General features: G+C 42.3%; 1 protein-coding gene across 1 annotated transcript in view; it reads left to right on the top strand.

Annotated features, from left to right (window-relative positions):
* RELL1 (RELT like 1) overlaps window positions 1-18,677 on the top strand; it is a 65,910-nt gene extending 47,233 nt beyond the window's left edge. The window contains exon 7 of the mRNA XM_081140282.1: window positions 16,717-18,677. The gene's annotated coding sequence lies outside the window, so the exon portion shown is untranslated. The remainder of the gene's footprint in view (window positions 1-16,716) is intronic.
* The last annotated feature ends 1,847 nt before the right edge of the window (window positions 18,678-20,524 follow it).

The raw sequence follows: 20,524 nt of genomic DNA, 5'->3' as shown, positions 1-20,524 counted from the left end.
TTGGCTGGAGTAGCATTCATCCATTTCATGTTTCTTATTATACATAAAAGGGTGAGTGTGAGGACTCAGGAGTGATCGTGGCCCAGAGCTCTGGAGAGAGCCTGAACATGAAGGCAAAGGGAGGGTAGGGTGGGGGGGGTGGGGGTGGACTGCTGGGGTCTGAGAAGGTCCAGGGAAATAGAAAGGTTGAACCTGAGCCCTGGGGTCAGGCAGCCAGGTTCAAATCCCAGTTTGCCACTCACTAGCACTGGGACCTGGGCAAGGTACTTTGGATTTTTAAAAAGTTTTATTAATATATCTTTATTGATTTCAGAGAGAGGAAGGGAGAGGGAGAGAGAGAGAGAGAGAAACATCAACGATGAGAATTATTGATCAACTGCCTCCTGCACGCCCCTTGCTGGGGAATCGAGCCTGCAACCCGGGCATGTGCCCCAAGTGGGAATCGAACTGCGATCTCCTAGATCCTAGGTCAGTGCTCAACTGCTGAGCCACGCCCAGCTGGGCAGGGTACTTTGGCTTTTTATTCCTCACTTTCCTCACTGGAAAATGGAAATGATATTACCTGCCCTAAGGGTGACAGTGAGATTTTCATGAAATAACAAGATGCCCAGGGCCCGGCACATGGAAATGCTCAGTCAGTGCTGCTGGTTATTATTTGTTCGTTCACTTTTGGTTGGTGTGACTGAGTGGGGAGAAGAAGTGGCTTTTGAGTGAAGCTTCTCTGATAATCTGCCCAGGCTCCGAGGGCTTGGGGATGACCTGGGAATAATCTGGAAGAGTGCACTCCTGAGTTCTGTAGACATAGGGGCTTTGATAGCTTTTCAGTGCGAGAAATTAAAAGTGTCTCACATCAATGTTTCTCTCTCTCTCCCCCCCCCTTCCTCTCTCTCTCTCAAATCAATAAAAACTTATTTGAAAAAAAATTTAAGGTGTGCCATATTGGGCAGTGCAGACGGAACATTTCTGTCATTGCAGAAAGTTTTATTGGACAGAGTAGATTGTACCTTATGTGCTGGAATTGGAATCCTGAGTGGCTTCGATAAATTAGAGAAGCATTCTGATTAAAGTCATGGGGACTCGCCTGGCCGGGAAGAGAAGCGTCTGGCCTGGAAGAGAAGCGTCTGGCCCTGCAAGTCTAGGGTGAGAAAGGCCCAGCCAGCTTAGCTGCAAAGTGAGCATGGGCTGTAGTGAGTCTGGTGAGTCGCTGGCCTGACAGTGTGTTGAGAGACGGAGCAGCCCCGCGGAGGGAGGCTCAGCCTGGCCGGGCCGGAGCCTTGCCAGCGCGCCCTGGCCTGTTTGGCCCCTGCTGCCTGGAGAGAGGAGCTCGAGCTTTACGGGGATTGAAAGAATTAGGATTGCTCAGCTGGCTTTCTCGGGCCAAATTCCGCCTGTACCTGACTGTAGGGATTTGATCTAATCATCTGACGTCCTGACCACATTTGACTGGGTTAAAATTGATGTTCCCTGCAAAGCACATAACCATCCTCCAGGATTTTGTAGGAGAACATTGAGTTTGATCAGAAGACAAATGCTCACATTCTAGATTCCCCACGTGGAAACTGTACTTAACTGCCCTATTCCCTGTTTCCTTGAATGTGAAATAGGATATTAAATTTACTGATTAGGGCAAGTGCCAGGAGACTGTCTAGCATGCAGCTGGCTCTCAGCAGAGGGTAGTCATACTGTGTTGCGCCGTCCAAATCAGCACACAAATGACTTGTGTTTTCCTAGCCCTCAACTGGTAATTAATTTTGAAAGTAAAAGTAAAGGTTTTTGTTATGAAAATTTTCACACAAACTCAACAGTGTAGAGAATACTATGAATGCTCATGAGTCATGGAGTAGTTAAATTATAATACCTACTACTTATTGAGTATTTACTGTGTACCTAGCGTGCTTCGAAAGGCACGTTTCATGCATTAATGCATTTAATCCTCACAGCAGCAATAGGTAGGCACCACTTAGGACCCCATTTTGCAGATGAAGGTCTTAAGCACAGAAAGTTTAGGGAACTTTGGACTTACCAGCAAGCATGTGATGGGGTTTAGTCCAACCCAGGCAGCCTGGCTCTGGAGTCCTAGACTTCACCACTCAACTGGGCTCTGGGCAGGCAGGTCCTGTGGTTAGAGTCTGCTGGGTTGGGACCTGGTGAGTGACCGTGTCTGATGATCCCAGCAGAGTGGACTCGGAAAAAGGAGGGAAGGGAGTATTCATTGACCTTTAAAAAAATGTATGTAGTCATTAAGTTTTTTCTTGCTGGTTTTTATATTTCTCATCCCAGAAAGAGTATGTGTAGGATATTTAACATGACTTGGTTTTCCAAGAAGAGAGATCCTGAAACTTTCCCTCCTGGGCCCAAATCTCTGGTTTTGGACTGAATCGAAAGATTTGCCCTAAAATATGACTGGTACAGTAGGACAGGAGTATTATGTGTTTTTTTTTGTACAGTCTAATACAGTTTTTAGAGTTGTCTTTTTTCCTGAAAAAAATGTGTTTGTTTAAATTTGGGTTTTTGACCAAATGTAACTGTAGTGCCTTGTATTTTACTATAGAATTGGTTCAAATATCCAAAACTGTCTACTCATTGTTTAGGTTTCTTTTTAAAAATTATTTTTATTTACGTGGTTGGTACTAGAAATCAGACTTAGTGTTCTAAAGAGAATGTTATCAAGACTGGGGCAGGGTTTCTCTCTTTCCGTCTCTTTTTAAAAAACAAAACCAGTTGACTGGCCTCTCCTCCCCTTGTTCTTTCACCCTGTCTCCCTGGCCTGTGCAGCTAGATCTCACTTGCCCTCTGCCTGATTTATTTTGGCAATGCAGTTAAAATGGTTTCTTTTTTCCACAGAAAATGTTTTGATTTCTTCTTAGAAGAATAAGCTTTTGTTCTTCAAAGTTGAATAAATCGAATTGCTTTCAGCCTGCAGACGCCACAGCCTTGTCTTCGTTATCACTGGTCTTCCACTTCTTAAAAGTGACACTCTCTGCCCTGGCTGGGGACTCAGTTGGTTAGAGCGTCGTTTGTGGCACTGAAGGGTCTCGGGTTCGATTCCCAGTCAGGGCACATACCCCGGTTGCCGGTCAGGATGCATGCTGGAGGCAACCAATTGATGTTTCTCTCACATCGATGTTTCTCTCTCTCTCGCCCTTCCTCTCTCTCAAAAAAACAAACACAAAAATCCCTCTATAAAAACATATCCTCAAGTGAGGATAAAAAAAAAGTTCATATTGATAAGCATGTGCTGAAATTGACTTTATAAAAAATGACACTGTCATAAGCATTCTATACAGCATATTTCTTTTTCCCATTTTATGGTAATAGCTTATTCAAAACATTGATTTAGAAAGTTTACATAACAGTATTTATTATCAAAAAAATTCAAAATAGTAGACATCTCTTTATTTTAATTTTTTATTGAAACTCTACTATTCTAATTTAAGTAATTTATTTGAGTTTTAAACTTGTAGGTTTAAATTTTTATTTTATTTTATTTAAATTGGGGTTGTTACTGGACTTAAATGTCATAATGTATATGGAGAGTTCTTAACTCAGTCCTTGGTATTAGTATTTACTAAATATTCACTATTATCAGTACTTTTTATCCCATTCTTGGTGCTTTAGTTATTTATTAACTGATTCCCCAAGCATCAGCTTTAGGTTCTGTGAATCCCTTTTTTTCCTTATGAACATTAGATCTCTTGACTCTTATGACAGCTCAAAATAGAAATTTGCCACTCCCTTAGGAATTTGGGCTGTTGTCTTGCTTGTGTTAAGAGGACCTTAGAAATAACCGTTCTCTTCATGGAGGTGGAACCAGAATTGGTTAGAGGGCAATGGAAAGGTTTTGCTGACTTATGTTCCTTTCATTATGAAGATCAGAGGATGGTGGGGAGAACTGGGAAGTTCTCTGCACCTCACTGTGCTGCTCAGCTGGGGCTCGGCTCTGCTGGGCTCTGCCCCTTCTGCCAACACTGTTCCATAGGTCATGCTCCCTCTCTCCCGAGCGTGGTGGCCTTTGGTGCCTTCATTTTCTCCTCTGACAGTGAGGAGGGACAAGCTTTCCCCTTCCTTTGAGCTCTGTGCCAGGCAGTGTGGCGGAGAGTCCCCAGGGGCCTCCCTGAAGCTCTGTTGCTTTATTTGCTGTTGTGCTTCTTTTGTTAACGCTCCAGGGAAGGAGAGGATAAGAAACTTCAGGTACCACTAATAAGTTAATACTTTCCTCCATAGCATATAATTTTTTCAGGGTCAAATACATATTTTTTTAAAAAAGCAAAAGGATCTTGGCTTTGATGGAAGCCCCATCATTAGATTCAGTGTTCTAAAAGGGGACAATGGTATATATATTTATAAAAAGAAACTGCACCCTTATGAGTTACGGGTGATAATCTCTCTGCTTTATCCATGAGGAACCAGGCTCAGAGGGAGTAAATTTTCCCAGATCCCTGGGCTAGATGGTGAGAGAGGGCTTGGAAGGGGAGAAAGCCACACTTTGGAACCAACATGCTCAGTGGCTTTGAAGTTCAAGGGAGATTTGTGTTCTCCAACAAGGGGGTGAGGGGGGTCCTCATTCAACTCAGCCCAGTAGCTCACAGTAGCGATTGTTTCAACATTATCGTCCTTCACTGGGCAGGGCCTCCTTTGGTCTCCTGTGGGGACCTTCTGATGGTATTTGGCTGTGTGAGCTGTGCCTGGACCAGGTCCATTTTGTGAGCTGTTCTCTTTTCTTACACGTAGAGTAAGATATAGACCATGAGATCTCAGAGGAGCTGTGATGGCTAGCTCAGGTCAATTCAGGTATATCTATGAAAAGTATTTATTGAGGCCCTACTATGTGCCAGGCACTGTGCTGGGCCTTAGGGATGTAGCAGTGTGGAAAGTGGACAGACAAGGGCCATGCTCTCATGGAGCTTCTGCTCTGGTTTTTATAGTAGACTTTTCTCCCCATGCCCCTGGTTCCCTTGTTTTAGAATAGGGAGGTTCTAGGGGGTTATGTATCTTGTTCAAGGTCATGCTGATCATTAATTCCAGAGCCTGGGGCTTCCTGATGGTTTAGTCCCTTCAGTGCCTCCAAGGTATTGGATGTTGAAAGTACGCACAATAATTGAAAGTCTTAAAAAATGTAAGTCTTCACCCTATCTTTCCCCCAGCACACACGTCACTCCTAGTCCCCTCTCCAAGGGGGGATTACAGATATTGGCGTCTCCTGTGTCCTCTCACGGTTATTCTATGCATATACACATGCTTATACAACATATATGTGTATGTACAGTTTCCACTTTTTGTCGAAGCTGATGACTATTGAATTCTTACTCTCCCACATTGTTTGAGCCATGAAGAGTAAAAACGCTGGGCTCATTTTAAAAGTTCTATGCTCTGTTTGTTCCCTGTTGTTGGGAATGGCTCCAAAACATTTATGGACAAAATGTGAGAGTTTTGGGTGGACCTAAAAACATACTTTGCTGTCATCACTATGATGTTCTGAGTTATTGTTTCATAGCCTTGTTCCATATACAGAAGAGACTCAAACATACTTGTCAGTATTCCCAGAATTTAGACAACATGGGAACCAGAGGTTTTTGTTTTGTTTTGAATTGCCACCAAAGCAAGCCATTGCCTCTCCACACACATCTCCCCAGCAAGGTCTGCTGCCAGCCCTTCCTGCTTTGGACCAGAGATTGACCCCCTGGCCCCTCAGGGAGCTTTTCTCTCCTCCCCCAGGAGCCCTGTCATTTGACCAGGACTAAGAAAGAGGGGCCTCTACCCTTTTCACCATAGAAACTGCAGCTTTGGATGCTCAAGGAGACTGCAGGACCTAGAGACAGACCTGCAGGGGCTCAGAGGAGGCAGAAAATGAAATATGCTAGGTGACATTTTTGCCCAGGACTAGAAGGAAGAGGGAATTAATTGTTAAACTAGGATTTTTATTTTTCTTAATTTGTAACTTGAGGCTTTGATCTCTATTAACATTAGCCAGCTCCTGTTTTCTCCAGGGGAAGGATGCCGAATCCCGTAGTGACTCCACAGGACAGGTTCTCTGTGCTCAAGTCCCAGTCTGTCACTTTTTATCTATGTAATCTCTGACAATAACAGCCTCTCCTGCCTCAGTTTCTCCATTTGAAAAGTGGGATAATGATAATATCCACCTTTTAGGTATCTTGTTCCTTGGCACTTAATGCTGAGTTGGCAAATGCTACATGCTACTGTTGTATTATATCAAGCCCCCTTTATACACTTAGCAAATAACCATGAAAAATTAATGGTTTTCTAAATATTTCTTAATTTTTCTGCCACTCAACGTGTAGGCTGTTCATCTGATGCTCATATAGAGGCTCTGATGACCAGTCAGCTAAACTTGAGCTCAGAAGACAATAGGTCTAACTTGTCTGCGTTCCTCATTAGCAAGACATGGTACTACTCAGAATAATAAGTTATCCTATCTGTAGCTTAGTGAGGACATTGAATCATAGTCGTGTTGAGACTGATACTTCTGAACTGCATTTAAATATTTCCTAAGCAAATCTTTGTTTTTCTAGATACAGCGCAATTATCTTTATGTCAGTTACATTTTACTTGGAATAAAGTGCTCTGAATGACTCTCACTGTCATAGCGCTGGTAAATCACAAGTGTTCACTTACTGTCACTCGGGAAACCCATTTTTGCTAATTATATGTACACATTTAAATTGCTATGAGTAATGAAAAGCAAAAACATGCAACCAAGACTGCTTTACCCAGCAATGCTATCATTTAAAATGGAAAGTGAAATAAAAAGCTTCCCAGACAAAAAAAGGCTAAAGGAGTTCAGTACCACCAAACCAGCATTGCAAGAAATGCTAAAAGGACTGTTTTAAGAAAAAGAAGGAATAGTGAGAGAAAGGTACATCAGCATAAAGGGGAAAAATGGCATTAAATAAGTTGATATCAATAGTAACCTTAAATGTAAATGGAATAAATGGTCCAATCAAAAGACAAAGGGTAGCTGAATGGATAAGAAAACAGGACCCAAATATATGCTGTCTACAAGAGACCCACCTCAGAGCAAAAGACTTACACAGGCTAAAAGTGAAGGGATGGAATAAAACATTCCAAGCAAATGGAAAGGAAAAGAAAGCTGGAGTAGCAATTCTTATTTCTGACAAAACAGACTTCAAAATAAAGACCATAACAAGAGACAAAGATGGTCACTACATATTACTAAAGGGATCAATCCAACAGGAGGAAATAACCCTTATAAACATTTATGCACCCAATATAGGAACACCTAAATATATAAATTTCTTGGGGGACTTTAAAGGGGAGATTGACAGCAACACAATCATAGTTGGGGACTTTAACACCCCACTGTCAGCATTGGACAGATCATCAAGACAAAAAATCAACAGGGAAACGCAGACCTTAAATGAATAACTTAGACCTAATGGATTTAATTGACATTTACAGAACATTTCACCCCAAAGCAGCAGAATATACATACTTGTCAAGTGCACATGGAACATTCTCAAAAATAGACCACATGTTCGGGCACAAGGCAAGTCTCTACAAATATAAGAAGACTGAAATCATATCAAGCATCTTCTCGGATCACAATGCCATGAAACTAGAAATCAACCACTATAAAAAACCTCAAAAATATTCAAACACATGGAGGCTAAATAGCATGTTATTAAACAATGAATGGGTTACCGACGAGATCAAGGAAGAAATCGAACACTTCATGGAAAGTAACGAAAATGAACAGACAACAACCCACAATCTATGGGACACAGTGAAAGCAGTCCTGAGAGGAAAATTCACAGCATTACAGGCCTATCTCAAGAAACAAGAAAAAGATCTAATGAACCATCCAACACAACAACTAAAAGAACTAGAACAAGAACAGCAAGAAAAGCCCCGAGGAAGTAGAAGGAAGGAAATAATAAAAATCAGAGCAGAGATTAATGACATTGAGACCAAAAAAACAATACAAAAAAATCAATGAAACCAAGAGCTGGTTCTTTGAAAAGGTAAATAAGATTGATGCACCTTTAGCCAGACTCACTAAGAAACAAAGAGAGAGGACCCAAATAAATAAAATCAGAAATGAAAGAGGTGATATAACAACTGACCCAACAGAAATACAAAGGATTGTAAGAAAATACTATGAGCAACTATATGCCAACAAATTGGACAACATGGGGGAAATGTACAAATTCCTAGAAGCATACAACCTTCCAAAGCTGAATCAAGAAGAGACAGAAAAACTGAATAGGCCGATAACAACTAATGAAATTGAAGCAGTAATCAAAAAACTCCCAGCAAACAAAAGTCTTGGACCAGATGGATTTTCAGGCGAGTTTTACTAAACATTCAAAGACGAATTAACACTTATTCTATTCAAACTATTTCAGAAAATTCAAGAGGAGGGAAAACTCCCAAACTCTTTTTATGAGGCCATCATCATCCTAATCCCAAACCCAGATAAAGATACTACAAAGAAAGACAATTACAGGCCAATATCCCTGATGAACATAGATGCTAAAATCCTCACTAAAATACTAGCAAACCGGATCCAGCAATACATTAAAGAGATCATACATCATGACCAAGTGGGATTTGTTCCGGGGATACAAGGCTGGTACAACATCTGCAAATCAATATATGTGATACATCACATAAACAAATTGAAAGACAAAAATCATATGATCATATCAATAGATGCAGAAAAAGCGTTCGACAAAATCCAGCACCCATTTCTGATAAAAACTCTCAGCGAAGTGGGAATAGAGGGATCATACCTCAACATAATAAAGGCCATAAATGACAGACCTACAGCCAACATCATACTCAATGGGCAAAAACTAAAACCATTTCCATTAAAAACCGGAACAAGACAGGGATGTCCACTTTCACCGCTCTTATTCAACATAGTACTGGAAGTCCTCGCCACAGCCATCAGACAGGAGGAAAACATCAAAGGTATCCAAATTGGAAAGGAGGAAGTAAAACTGTCATTATTTGCAGATGACATGATATTGTATATAGAAAACCCTAAAGACTCCATCAAAGTACTACTAGATTTGATAAACGAATTTGGCAAGGTAGCTGGATACAAAATCAACATCCGGAAATCAATGGCATTCTTATACACCAACAATGAACTTTCAGAGAGAGAAACTAAGAAAGCAATACCATTTACCATTGCAACTAAAAAAATAAGATACCTAGGAATAAACTTAACCAAGGATGTGAAAGACCTGTAATCAGAAAACTACGTGACACTGAAAAAAGAAATAGAGGAAGATTTAAACAAGTGGAAGAATAAACCATGCTCATGGATTAGAAGAATTAATATCATTAAAATGTCCATTACCCAAAGCAATTTATAAATTCAGTGCAATTCCTATTAAAATACCAACAGCATATTGCACAGACCTAGAACAAACATTTCGAAAATTTATATGGAACCAAAAAAGACCCCGAATAGCTGCAGCCATCTTGAGCAAAAAGAACAGAGTGGGAGGGATCACATTACCGGATTTCAAACTGTATTACAAAGCCACTGTAATCAAAACGGCCTGGTATTGGTACAACAACAGGCATATAGATCAATGGAACAGAACAGAGACCCCAGAAATAGACCCACGCCATTATGGTCAGTTAATATTTGACAAAGGAGGCAAGAGTATCCAATGGAGCAAAGACAGTCTCTTCAATAAGTGGTGCTGGGAAAACTGGACAGATACATGCAAAAAAATGAAACCAGACCACCAGCTTACTCCATACACAAAAATAAACTCAAAGTGGATAAAAGACTTAAATGTAAGTCAGGAAACCATAAAAATCCTGGAAGAAAATGTAGGCAGTAAAGTTACAGACATCCCACGTAGTGGACTTTTCACTGATACAACTCCTAGGGCAAGAGAAACAAAGGAAAAAATAAACATATGGGACTATATTAAACTAAAAAGCTTCTGCACAGCAAAAGAAAACAGCCTCAAAATACAAAGGAGCCCCACGGTCTGGGAAAACATACTTGCCAAGGATGAATCTGATAAGGGGTTAATTTCCAAAGTGTACAAAGAACTCATACTACTCAGCAAGAGGAAGACAAACAACCCAATTAAGAAATGGGCAAAGGACTTAAATAGATACTTCTCCAAAGAGGACATATGGATGGCCAAGAGACACAGGAGAAAATGCTCCACGTTGCTAATCATCAGAGAGATGCAAATTAAAACCACAATGAGGTATCACTTCACACCTGTCAGAATGGCTCCATCAACAAATCAACAAACGACAGGTGCTGGCGAGGGTGTGGAGAAAGGGGAACCCTGGTGCACTGCTGGTGGGAATGCAGACAGGTGCAGCCACTATGGAAGACAGTGTGGAGGTTCCTCAAAAAATTAGAAATGGAGCTGTTTTACCCAGTGATCCCACTCCTAGGAATGTATCCTAAGAATCCTGAAACACTAATCAGAAAGAATATATGTACCCCGATGTTCATAGCAGCACAGTTTACAATAGCTAAGATCTGGAAACAGCCCAAGCGCCCATCAGTAGATGAGTGGATAAAAAGCTGTGGGACATTTACACCATGGAATACCACGCAGCTGTAAAGAAGAAGAATCTCATATCCTTTGGGACAGTATGGATGGACCTGGAGAATGTTATGCTAAGTGAAATAAGCCAGGCAGAGAAAGACAAACATCACATGATCTCGCTTATCTGTGGAATCTAAAGAACTTAATAAACTGGTGAACAGAATAGATTCAGTGACATGGAAGCATAGATGAGACTGACGAATGTCAGAGGGATGGAGGAGGGCGGGTGGGTGGAGGGGGAGAGAGTAACCAAAGAATTATGCACACAACCCAAGGACACGGACAGTGGTGGGGAGAGGGATGGGGGAGGGGGAGGGGGAGGGGACGGGGTGGAACTGGTCATTCGGGAGAAAAAGGGACGTCTGTAATATTTTAAACAGAAATAAAATAATAATAAAAAAAAAATTAAAAAAAATAAAATAAATTGCTATGAGGATATAACTCAGTAAAGAGCAACCTCCAGACTTCCCAGTAAGATCCAAATCTAATGTTAGAAGACTCGAGGCTACAAGGAGCGCAGAAATTCTCACTGGAATTATTCAGTGAAGAAGGCAATATAATTTGCAGGAATATACATTTTATTCCTATGCTACTTTAAAAAACTCCAATTTGAATGTAAAAAAATACCTATAAACATTCTAATTTTTCCTGACTTGACCCACATACATGAAAATGTACTGACTATTGCCCTGGCTGGCTTGGCTCAGTGGCTAGAGTATCAGCTTATGAACCGAATGGTCATGGGTTCGATTGTTGGTCAGGGGCCAGTATTTGGGTTGCAGATTTTATCCCTGACCCTGGTTATGGTGAGTGTGGGAGGCACCCAATCAGTGTGTCAGACACATTGATGTTTCTCTCTCTCCCTTTCTCTTCGTCTCTCTCTCTCCCTCTCCCCCTCCCTTCCAGCGTTGAGGAGGGTGAAGGGGGATGGGCATTGTCACACACCTTAGCAGGGAGGCTACATCGGTATAGTAGAGCTATACATACAGACACAGAGCATCTACTCCGTATTATTAGATGAAAAAGTAAGTTTTGAAATACCCTCTTTTGTGTAGAAAGGATGTGCCATGTACCTCAGTTTGTCTTGGGTTGAAGCTGATTATTTCTGTTTTCTCTCTACAAGCTCCAGGCTCTTTCCTTCGAAGGCTAAGTCTTTGCCTTCTTACCTTTTGCTGTGTCTTCAGGTGGCGATTCATATATGGCTGGCCCGCAGTGCTTCCTTAACAGGTGTGATAACCACTCACTCATCTGGTCATTAAAATAGACCTCTGCGGGTTAGCTGAATTCTAGTTCCAAACTATTTTGAAATAAGTTTAAAAATGATTCTGTAATTCAAAAATTTTGTAGTTCAGATTGAGTTGCTGAGATTTTTTAAATTAATATTTGAGTCTTTAAATGCTTCTGTCATACCTGTGTTCTCTTCCATTTTTTATATAGATTTTTGTGACCTCAGCAGACTTTGTAGTGTTGTGTTTGCCCTTTGGAACTGAATTTAATTCTTATGATTGCTAACAGGTGACAAACATTAGTCCAGGGTTTCCCTTTTGACTTAACTAACCCCTTATTTGTGTATTAATCAAGGGGGCGCCTTGCAAGAAAGCATAGTCCTGGGCTCCAGCCCCATGGATTCTGATTTAATAAGTCATAGGGGTATCCTGAGAGATCTGCAGTTTTTAATAATATTTGAGCCAATTCTAAAGCACATGCTGCTGGTCATTCTGAGATGCAGACTTAAAGAGACTGCATGGATGAGCCTAAATGAGCATGAATCTGTTGTGCTTTCTAAATAAACAAGGAGGCTTTATTAACCTACAAAGCTATTAGTAGTAATTTATAAAATTTACCACTAAATTTAGACCAGAGCAAGATTTAAAGGACTACAGACCTTTAAGTACCTTAAGTAAGTACCTTCTGGTATCTTCCTGTTAACCTACACCTGGAAAGGTGACAACCCAGGCAGGCAGTGCTGTTGCAAGATCCTGTTGTCACGTGGCTGCGATCTTTCCACTGGAAACGGCCAGCACATCACCAGAGGGTTGACTGGAGCCTGGTCCCGAGAAGTTTGATCTTCACGGTTACAGGTTACTGGTGAAAGATCACATACAGGTAGCTGTGGGGCTTGAGTGTGAATATTACTGTTGCAATTTTAGCTCTGTTTCTATAAATAACTTTCCATTTATTTTATTTAAAAGTGTTCTAGAAAATTCTCAGACCAGCTCTGTGATTCTGTGGGCTTGTATCTAGTCACCATCATACAGGTGCACATTTGATCTGGGTGCCTTTTAGGGTGCAGGTTTTTAGCACCATTCAACTGTTGCTGTGGAGCCACAGTGACTTCCCAGGGAGTGGCCCCGTCACGTTTTCAGTTCCTGCATGTCCTTTCTTTTGTCCCCACACAGGTGGGGGGCAGAGAGGTGAGGGAACCAGCAGATCTCAGTGACGTCGTAGCTGTCTGTGGTGACTGGTGTGGCCCTGCAGCGTGGGGGTGACTGTAACATGATTACTGTGTGGCCTTGGGCGTGGTGTTGAACCTGTAAGCCTCGGTTTCCTCCTGTGAGGATGGCAGTCATCGTTGACTCGTGGAGTCATTGGACAGGTTGCTCAGTGCCACCGTGCCTGCCACATAGAAAGCATGCTGTAAATGCCAGCTCCCGTTGTCATTGACCAGGTTGTCCTTTCCTTCCTTGACACCCTGTCCTGTGAGGGCTTAGTACTTATGTTTCTAGTGTTTTAAACGTGTTCGTCATTTTAAAAGGGACCAGATCCTTTTTTCTAAAGAATCCTTTTTAACAAGGGACATATATGTCTTAAAAAGATACAGCAGCCAACCCCCCATCATCTGAAGTTTTACCTTTTGATGGTTTGTTAATCCCCCATCAACCATGGTCCAAAAATATTAAGTGGAAAGTTGCAGAAATAAATAACTCATAAGTTTTAAAGTGAGAGTCTTTCTCAGTAGTGTAATGAAGTCTCGTGCTGTCCTGCTGTGTTCTGCCTGGGACGTGAATCATCCCTCTGTCCAGGGTCCATCCGCTCCCCGCCCGTTAGTCACTCAGTAGTCATCTCGGTTATCAGACGGACTGTCACGGTATCCAGTGCTTGTGTTCAGGGAAGCCTCATTTCTCTTGCTATGCCTCATTTCTAAATTAAGCTTCATCACAGGTATGTATGTGTAGGGAAAACACAGTATATGTATCTCAGTACTATCATCGGTTTCAGACATCCACTGAGGGTCTCAGAGTGTCCCCCCCATCCCCATGGAAAAGGGGTGACTACTGTATTGCATATATGGCTTTGGTGGAGCCATAATCTAACAATGGAATCATGGCTTTAGCGTTATAATTAGACTTGTGTAGTAAGCGATACACTTTCCAGATCAATCTTTTGAGCTTCTGCATGTCTGTCCATCAGTCTTTATGGGGGAAATGGTCACACTTGGGATTTATACATTGTCTTTTCAATATAAGGAAGTTTTGCTTAATTTCTTCCAGCTTGAGTACTCACTCATGTAAGACGGTAATCACCAAATTTGCCCAAAAGAGAGAGGTTAGGCTTGTTAAATATGGTGGAGTCCCCTGGCAATGGAGTGATGTCTTCCCTCCCGTCCACTGCTGCTGGCCTCCCAGCATTTACGTCAGCCCAGTCGTGGTTCCTGACTGCTGTGTGACCCTGTGGAAGGCACCTTTGAACACTGATGTGCTGTGGTAAAGAAATACTATTTTAAAGTCCGTGCTTGTTTATCAATATGGATCTATTCACAACTGTGGAATGAAATGAGAAGAAATTTAACAATGTGAAGATGCATGTGACACAGCCCCAGAAATAAGGCCACAGTTGGAAATTTACAGGCCACTGAGCACGTGGTGTCTTCTTTCCTAGATTGTAATCCTGATCAGATAGGTATTTACCTGGTAATTGAGAGCTGCTGTGCAGGTCACGTGCTGCCTGCTAATAAGTGTGGGTTTGTGGAGAGAGAGCCCAGGACTGCAAATCAGTGCTGAGCAGCTTTTAATAGAGCTTTAAAAAGGCTAACTGCCCCCTTCTGCCCCCTTTTTTTGCTTAGTTCATGGCACTAGTAGTGAGGACTTTCAGCAGCAATTTTTATTTTTCACTTTCTCTCAAAGATACTATGTACGGTGCAGTTCTATTTTTTTAAAATGTTTTTATTGATTTTAGAGAGAGGGAGGGAGAGAGAGAAAAAGAAACATTGATGTGAGAGAGAAATATCGATTGGTTGCCTCCTACACACACCCCAACTGGGGATCCACCTAAAACCTGGGCATGTGCCCTGACTGGGACTCGAACCCATGACCTTTCTGTGCATGGGACAACACTCAACCAACTAAGCCACAATGGCCAGGCACCTTGTAGTTTTAATCTGTCACAGAATGGTAATGACCCTAAGAGCTAACCTTTGGGTGTGTGCTGACTGCTTGGCCCTGGCCTAAGCATTATCCATATATCATCTGTGTCCAACCCCACTGCCCCACGAGGGGCTGCTTCAGTTCAACAGCTAGTCACGGGGGTGGCTTCAGACCCCTCGTCTCCTCGCCCAGCCCTCCTCCTTGCACGCCCACTCCTTAAAGTTGGTCAGATCTGTGCAAAGAACGGGAAGTTCTCCTACACTGGAATGAAGACTCTTACTACGATCAGACGTTACATTCCAGGCCTGACATCCCTCACCCTTGACCTTGTTTTACTTGGTGCAAAAAAGTCTAGGTCTAAGGGAGCAGATGATAAAAGGAGACATAAAAATAGTCGAATACCTATTTTCTAGGTAATGGCCTAGTTTGACGTTTTACTGAGAACATTCTCTCTTTTTTGTGTTTTAGGACCATGTTTCTTTTTCTCCACCTCTGGCTTTTTTACCTTTTTCTTGCTAGTCTCTTCCATACTAATCGACTCTCAGTTGAAAGTATTCCCAGACTTGACTGTTCAGTTTTAGGGTTCAGATCTGTAGCTCAGCCGTGCTGAAGCAAGCAGTGCAGTGCAGGGAATCATGTCATTTAGAATTAATAACTCAGCTTGTGCTGTTTTAGGGACAGTGTTTTATATCCTTTCTGTTTAGCTAAGGGGATAAAGGGTCCTTTACCCAACCTAGTTAGTATCTATCTCTGTCTCTGCCTCTCTCATAACCACTATGAATATTATAAATTACAGAGTGGCAGAAAGGGGTAATATGGTAATGTTTTGAAGGATGAGTTAGAATATAAGTATAACGTAATACTTAAATTAAGACATCTCTGTTGACTCCATATTTTTGCAAGTTGGTTTCATCCCTGTTTTCGTTTAATATTTATAGGCAAACACACTTTTGGCAGCAAGAGAATGTTTTGTTCCTTAACCTGGAACAAAAGGTTGGCCTGCGTGGTGTGTATGTTTCAATGTACACAGGGAGCTCTAGAATTTAGTCCTGTCCTGGTGTCCAGTCTTCAGAAAGGAAAGGTGCACAACTGTCTGTCACTTAGATGAGACACTGGTAAAAACAATAAAACCCTTTGGAATATAGAAAACTGTTTTACCAGTTTACAAGGGACTTCATTTGTAATGTAAATGTAGACAGATACAGACCGGTGGTTAGGAGAGCTTAATACAGCTCGGAGCCGAGGAGGTTCAGGAGGACCTAGGACTGAGCATTTCATCACTGTGTTCTTACTTGCCAGTGAAATCCCAGCCAAGGTGCCCTGTGTGCTCAAGGAGACTAGGAGTTAACTGTTCGGAGTGGCCTGGGAAGACACCCCGCCTGAAATCTAAGGCCCTGGTGACTGAGCGTGTTCACGTGACAGAATGTGGCTGGGAGTTGAGAAACAGGGTCCCAGCAAGTGATACTGACTCACGGGGAGAAGCCCACCTTAGAGCTCACTTTAGAGCAGGCCAACACCCTTAGTCCACTGTGGGTCTCAGATTCCGCTCTTTCTTCATTTAGAAAACCTTGATAATGAGGCCCTTTTGAAATTGTGGTACTTAGCTTTCTTCAGACTGAATTCTAGAAGAAGTGTGTGATGGGGGAGGGAATGCGTGGGAAGGGTGAGTGGATTACAGTTTCTCTCCGTGCTTAAATATTCAGGCAGGCAGGTATGTGATATTATGCAAATATCACAAAGCTACAAAGCTTTACCTCTCTCCATTTCTCTTTTAGGAACCACTTCATTGGAAGAGTTCTGAGACTGAAAACTACAAGAATGGAGTTGCCCAAGGAATGTTTTTTATCTTTTATACGATTTCTATCATGGAGTCTGCAGGCATATGGAAAAAAGCTAAAAGGGAATATTGTTGCTATGCTGAATACCAAATCCAGTTGGCTTTGAAACAAGTTTTGGTTTTTAAAGTCTGATGAAAAATTTATTACAGATCCAGGCAAGAAAAGAGCTCATTTTTTTATCTTTCCAACCGCCTTCAGCCACCATCCTCCCAATCCCCGTCCCTGGCCTTGGGTGCCCAGTTTTCCCAGTCTGATCACCGTGTACGTGGAAGTGCTCGTGTAGTCTGAGCTGATGCTGTGTGCCTGCCTGTGCTTCCGTTCCCCTCACCCTTCCTTCCTGTTTTACTACTGATTGTAAAAGATCCTCTGACAGTTTAACTGTTACAAGAGATAAAGATGACTGTCTGGTGGTGAAAGGTCCTTGAAGATAACCTAGTCTAGCCCTGAGAAACTGATACCCCAAGAGGTCACGGAGTCAGGTGGAACCAGAGGGCAGAGTTTGGATTCAAAGACCAAGGGTTCAGCATTGACTTCTGCCACCATCATTCCACTCTCTTAGGTCACTTATAAAATATTGAGAAGTGTTTTTTTTCTTTTTTAAACTTGAGCTGAACAATTCTTGTTTAGTTTATTCAGTAAAGGGGGAAATGGTTTAAAGTCACAAAAAAATTCTTGTTTTGGCAACCGAAGGTCAAAACAAAAAATCTCCGCTTCTCCTGCCAGATGGGCCTGCACCTTCCCCTGGCTTGTTTTCCTTGGTGCACTTGCTGTTTTCCAGCTTGTAACTAATGTTTATTATTTAAAAGAGTCTGAGTGGTTCTTTCCCCCTTTGGGCTTGGGAAACCATACTTACTTTTTTTAGCCATAGAGTTCATGCAACACCTGAAAGAACTAACTCAGAGGCAAAGACAGTACATTTATGGTAGGTCTGGGGCAAAGGCTGGGAGGGCCACCTACAGGGAGATCACCAAGACCTACTTCTTGCTGCTTTTATTTCAGAGAGAAAGGGCACATTTCTCATTTGCCTCCCAGAAGGTGATTTCCATTAGAATGTATTTGAAGTATTTACTGTAAATATACTCATTCCATTCTGTTTCTGGCATCAAACTAAAAGTGTCTAACATTCGATTTCGTGTCAATTTTTACTGACAACTAATTAAAAGGCGAATGTGTATACATACATAAATACAGTGGACTAGAGGAAGTCAGTATGGAACAAACTTCACTGCGGTCCAAAAAGTAGCAATATAGGAACTTGGGGGATGTGAATTAGTGTAAATAATATATGTGCACTCTAGACCAATAGTTTTAGTTTTTAAAAAAAGTATCATTTAATTTTGTTTGTTTAAAGAATATGCCCTCAGAATGGTGAGGGGTAAAATGTAAGATATTCTTCAGCTTTAATTATTTTTTAACTTTATTCAAGTCAGAGCACTTTTTTAATAGCAATACGACAGGCAAGAGAATACTCAAATATTTTAAGATTGTATTTATACCAACAGTACGTTTTAAATATTTTCTAATACTTGAGCAGTTTCTGTCTGTCTTCCAAATATGCCAAAAGTTAAGCATTCAATATTTTCAACACATAAGCTTTTTACTGGTTTCTATGATCTGATAAGAACTCTCGAGTGTTCTGTTCCCAAAGCAACTGACGTTTACAGGCCGCGTGTCTTCCTCCTGCTGCAGGACTGGGACCCTCACAAACTTGCTATAGAAACACTAACGATGGACTGACTTCGGGTGTAACAAATGGGTTGGCTGCCACCTCGATGTAAAAACTTGTAAAGGAAATTTTTCACCCTTTTGAGTGTCAAGTGTATTTTTAACTGTCCGGTTTGTACTTTTACGACTTTTGTACTACCAAAGCAGAGTTAAAAATAAAAGTGTTAAATACAGTGTGCAGTTTGCGAGTGATCCGACTGTTGGTGTGCTGTGTACCGAAAGCGGTGTGGTGGTGTAACTTACGGAGCTTCATATTACGGTGCCTAATTTCTTAACGTTGTGATCATTTGGCTGACTTTCCTCATTGGATTTCCCCCCCATGGTAACACCATTCCTCATCCCCGCCATAAAGGTTAGTTTTAAGTTTGGAGATAATTGTGGATGTATAGAAGAGTTGCAAAAGCAGTACAGAGTTCTTGTATCCCCTGCACCCCATCTCCCCTGTGTTAACATCTTATATGACCACAGGACAGTGTTCAAAACTAAGAAATTAATATCGGTATATTATTACTAATTAAGCCATGACTTTATTCTGAGCTCGCCAATTGTCCCACTAATGTCCTTTCTCTGTTCCAGGATCCCCCATTGCATTTTTTTTTTTTTTTTGCCTTGAAAGCAAGATGACCAATAACGGCTTATGCTAAGAAAGTGGAAAAGCTGGTTTTTATAATTTTCAGTTTATGAAGATGAAGAAACCCAGAATGTATGCACAGGGGAGGATGTTAGAAATTCCCCCAAATCTCTCAGCTCAGAGTCAGAAGGTGTCACGGGGTGACAGGTTTTATTCTTAGTCAGCCTTTTGGCATCTTCTCCAGCGCATGTATAATGCAGAGTGGCTGGGGCTGGGTCACTGTTTTGCTTTCGTGTCTTTCTCAGCTTGTTCGGGGGGCAGTGAGCAGTTGGTCGGGTAGCACCTGGGGCCATTCTGTTCCACGGGCAGACAGGACGCCGCCTTGCAGTGCCCCCTGAACCATGATGCAGCTCTCCCGACACCAGCAGGCCCTGGGTGAATGTGCAGGGGGCTGTCCAGGGCCGAGCATGCCCCTGCACCACTTCTCAAGTCTGTCTTGATATGTAGGCTTCCCCCACCCTAATCTAGCTGTGAAGTGGAGGAACCCTTCCATCCCTCCCTCCCACTGAGGACAGGACTGTTGGGGCGAGGGAGTGGGTGCCACGACTCAGGCTGGCTGCCCAGGGCTTGGCTGTGGTCAAAGGGAACTGTGTTTGCACTTAAGGTCTTCGCCAGTTCTTGGATCCCCTTGACCCTTTTGTCTGTGGGGCAGGCTGGTTCCTCACCTTCCTGGGACTATTCTTCAGGACTGTTCTCAGATCTCCTGGGGGGGTGTGTCCCTCACTGTAGGTCCAAACACCTGTAAGGCCACCTGGGACTTTGTGTCCTACACTCTGTGGCCCAGCGGGTGTCGCTGTCCATCCCGTGCACACGGGAGGTGGTCTGCCCTGCACAGCTGGCACTTCCTCCCTCTGTTGGCCGAATGCGAGAACTGCATGGCTTCTTGGCCATTCGTTGTGCTTTCAGTAAGTACCTGGGGCTCGGAAAGTAGCTCGTTTGCTAAATAAATAAATAAACAAAAACCTACATTTAAAAATGAAAGACTATCATTAGCTATTTTATGGGAGTAAAAATCCAAGTTTGGGTTTTTCCTAATCTGTTTTCTGATCCTGGCAAGTTGTCTAGAGTCTCTCTCATGAGAAACCCCAGTTTCTCACCTGGAGCTGTGTCCCTGCAGGCGTCGCGTGGGATGCCGGTGGCACTGAATGGGCTCCATTTTGGAGGAAACCCCATGCTCTGAAGCCTGTCAAAGAGGTGCTGTGACTGTGAGAAGCAGTATGATCTTTGAGAAGGAGCCCAGCCCGGCCTTTGCAATTGAGTTTGAACAGTGGCTCTGCCACTCACTGCTGCGTGATGTTGGGAAAATTACTTGACCTTTCTGAGCCACAATTTCCTCATCTGTAAGATAAACCTATTTCACAGAGTTTTTAAGAATTAGAAAAATACAGG

The sequence above is a fragment of the Miniopterus schreibersii genome (genome assembly GCF_964146895.1).
Source record: "Miniopterus schreibersii genome assembly, chromosome: 1".
Lineage (NCBI taxonomy): Eukaryota > Metazoa > Chordata > Mammalia > Chiroptera > Miniopteridae > Miniopterus > Miniopterus schreibersii.
Note: the sequence above shows the minus strand (reverse complement) of the source record. Positions and strands in the feature narration are given on the sequence as shown.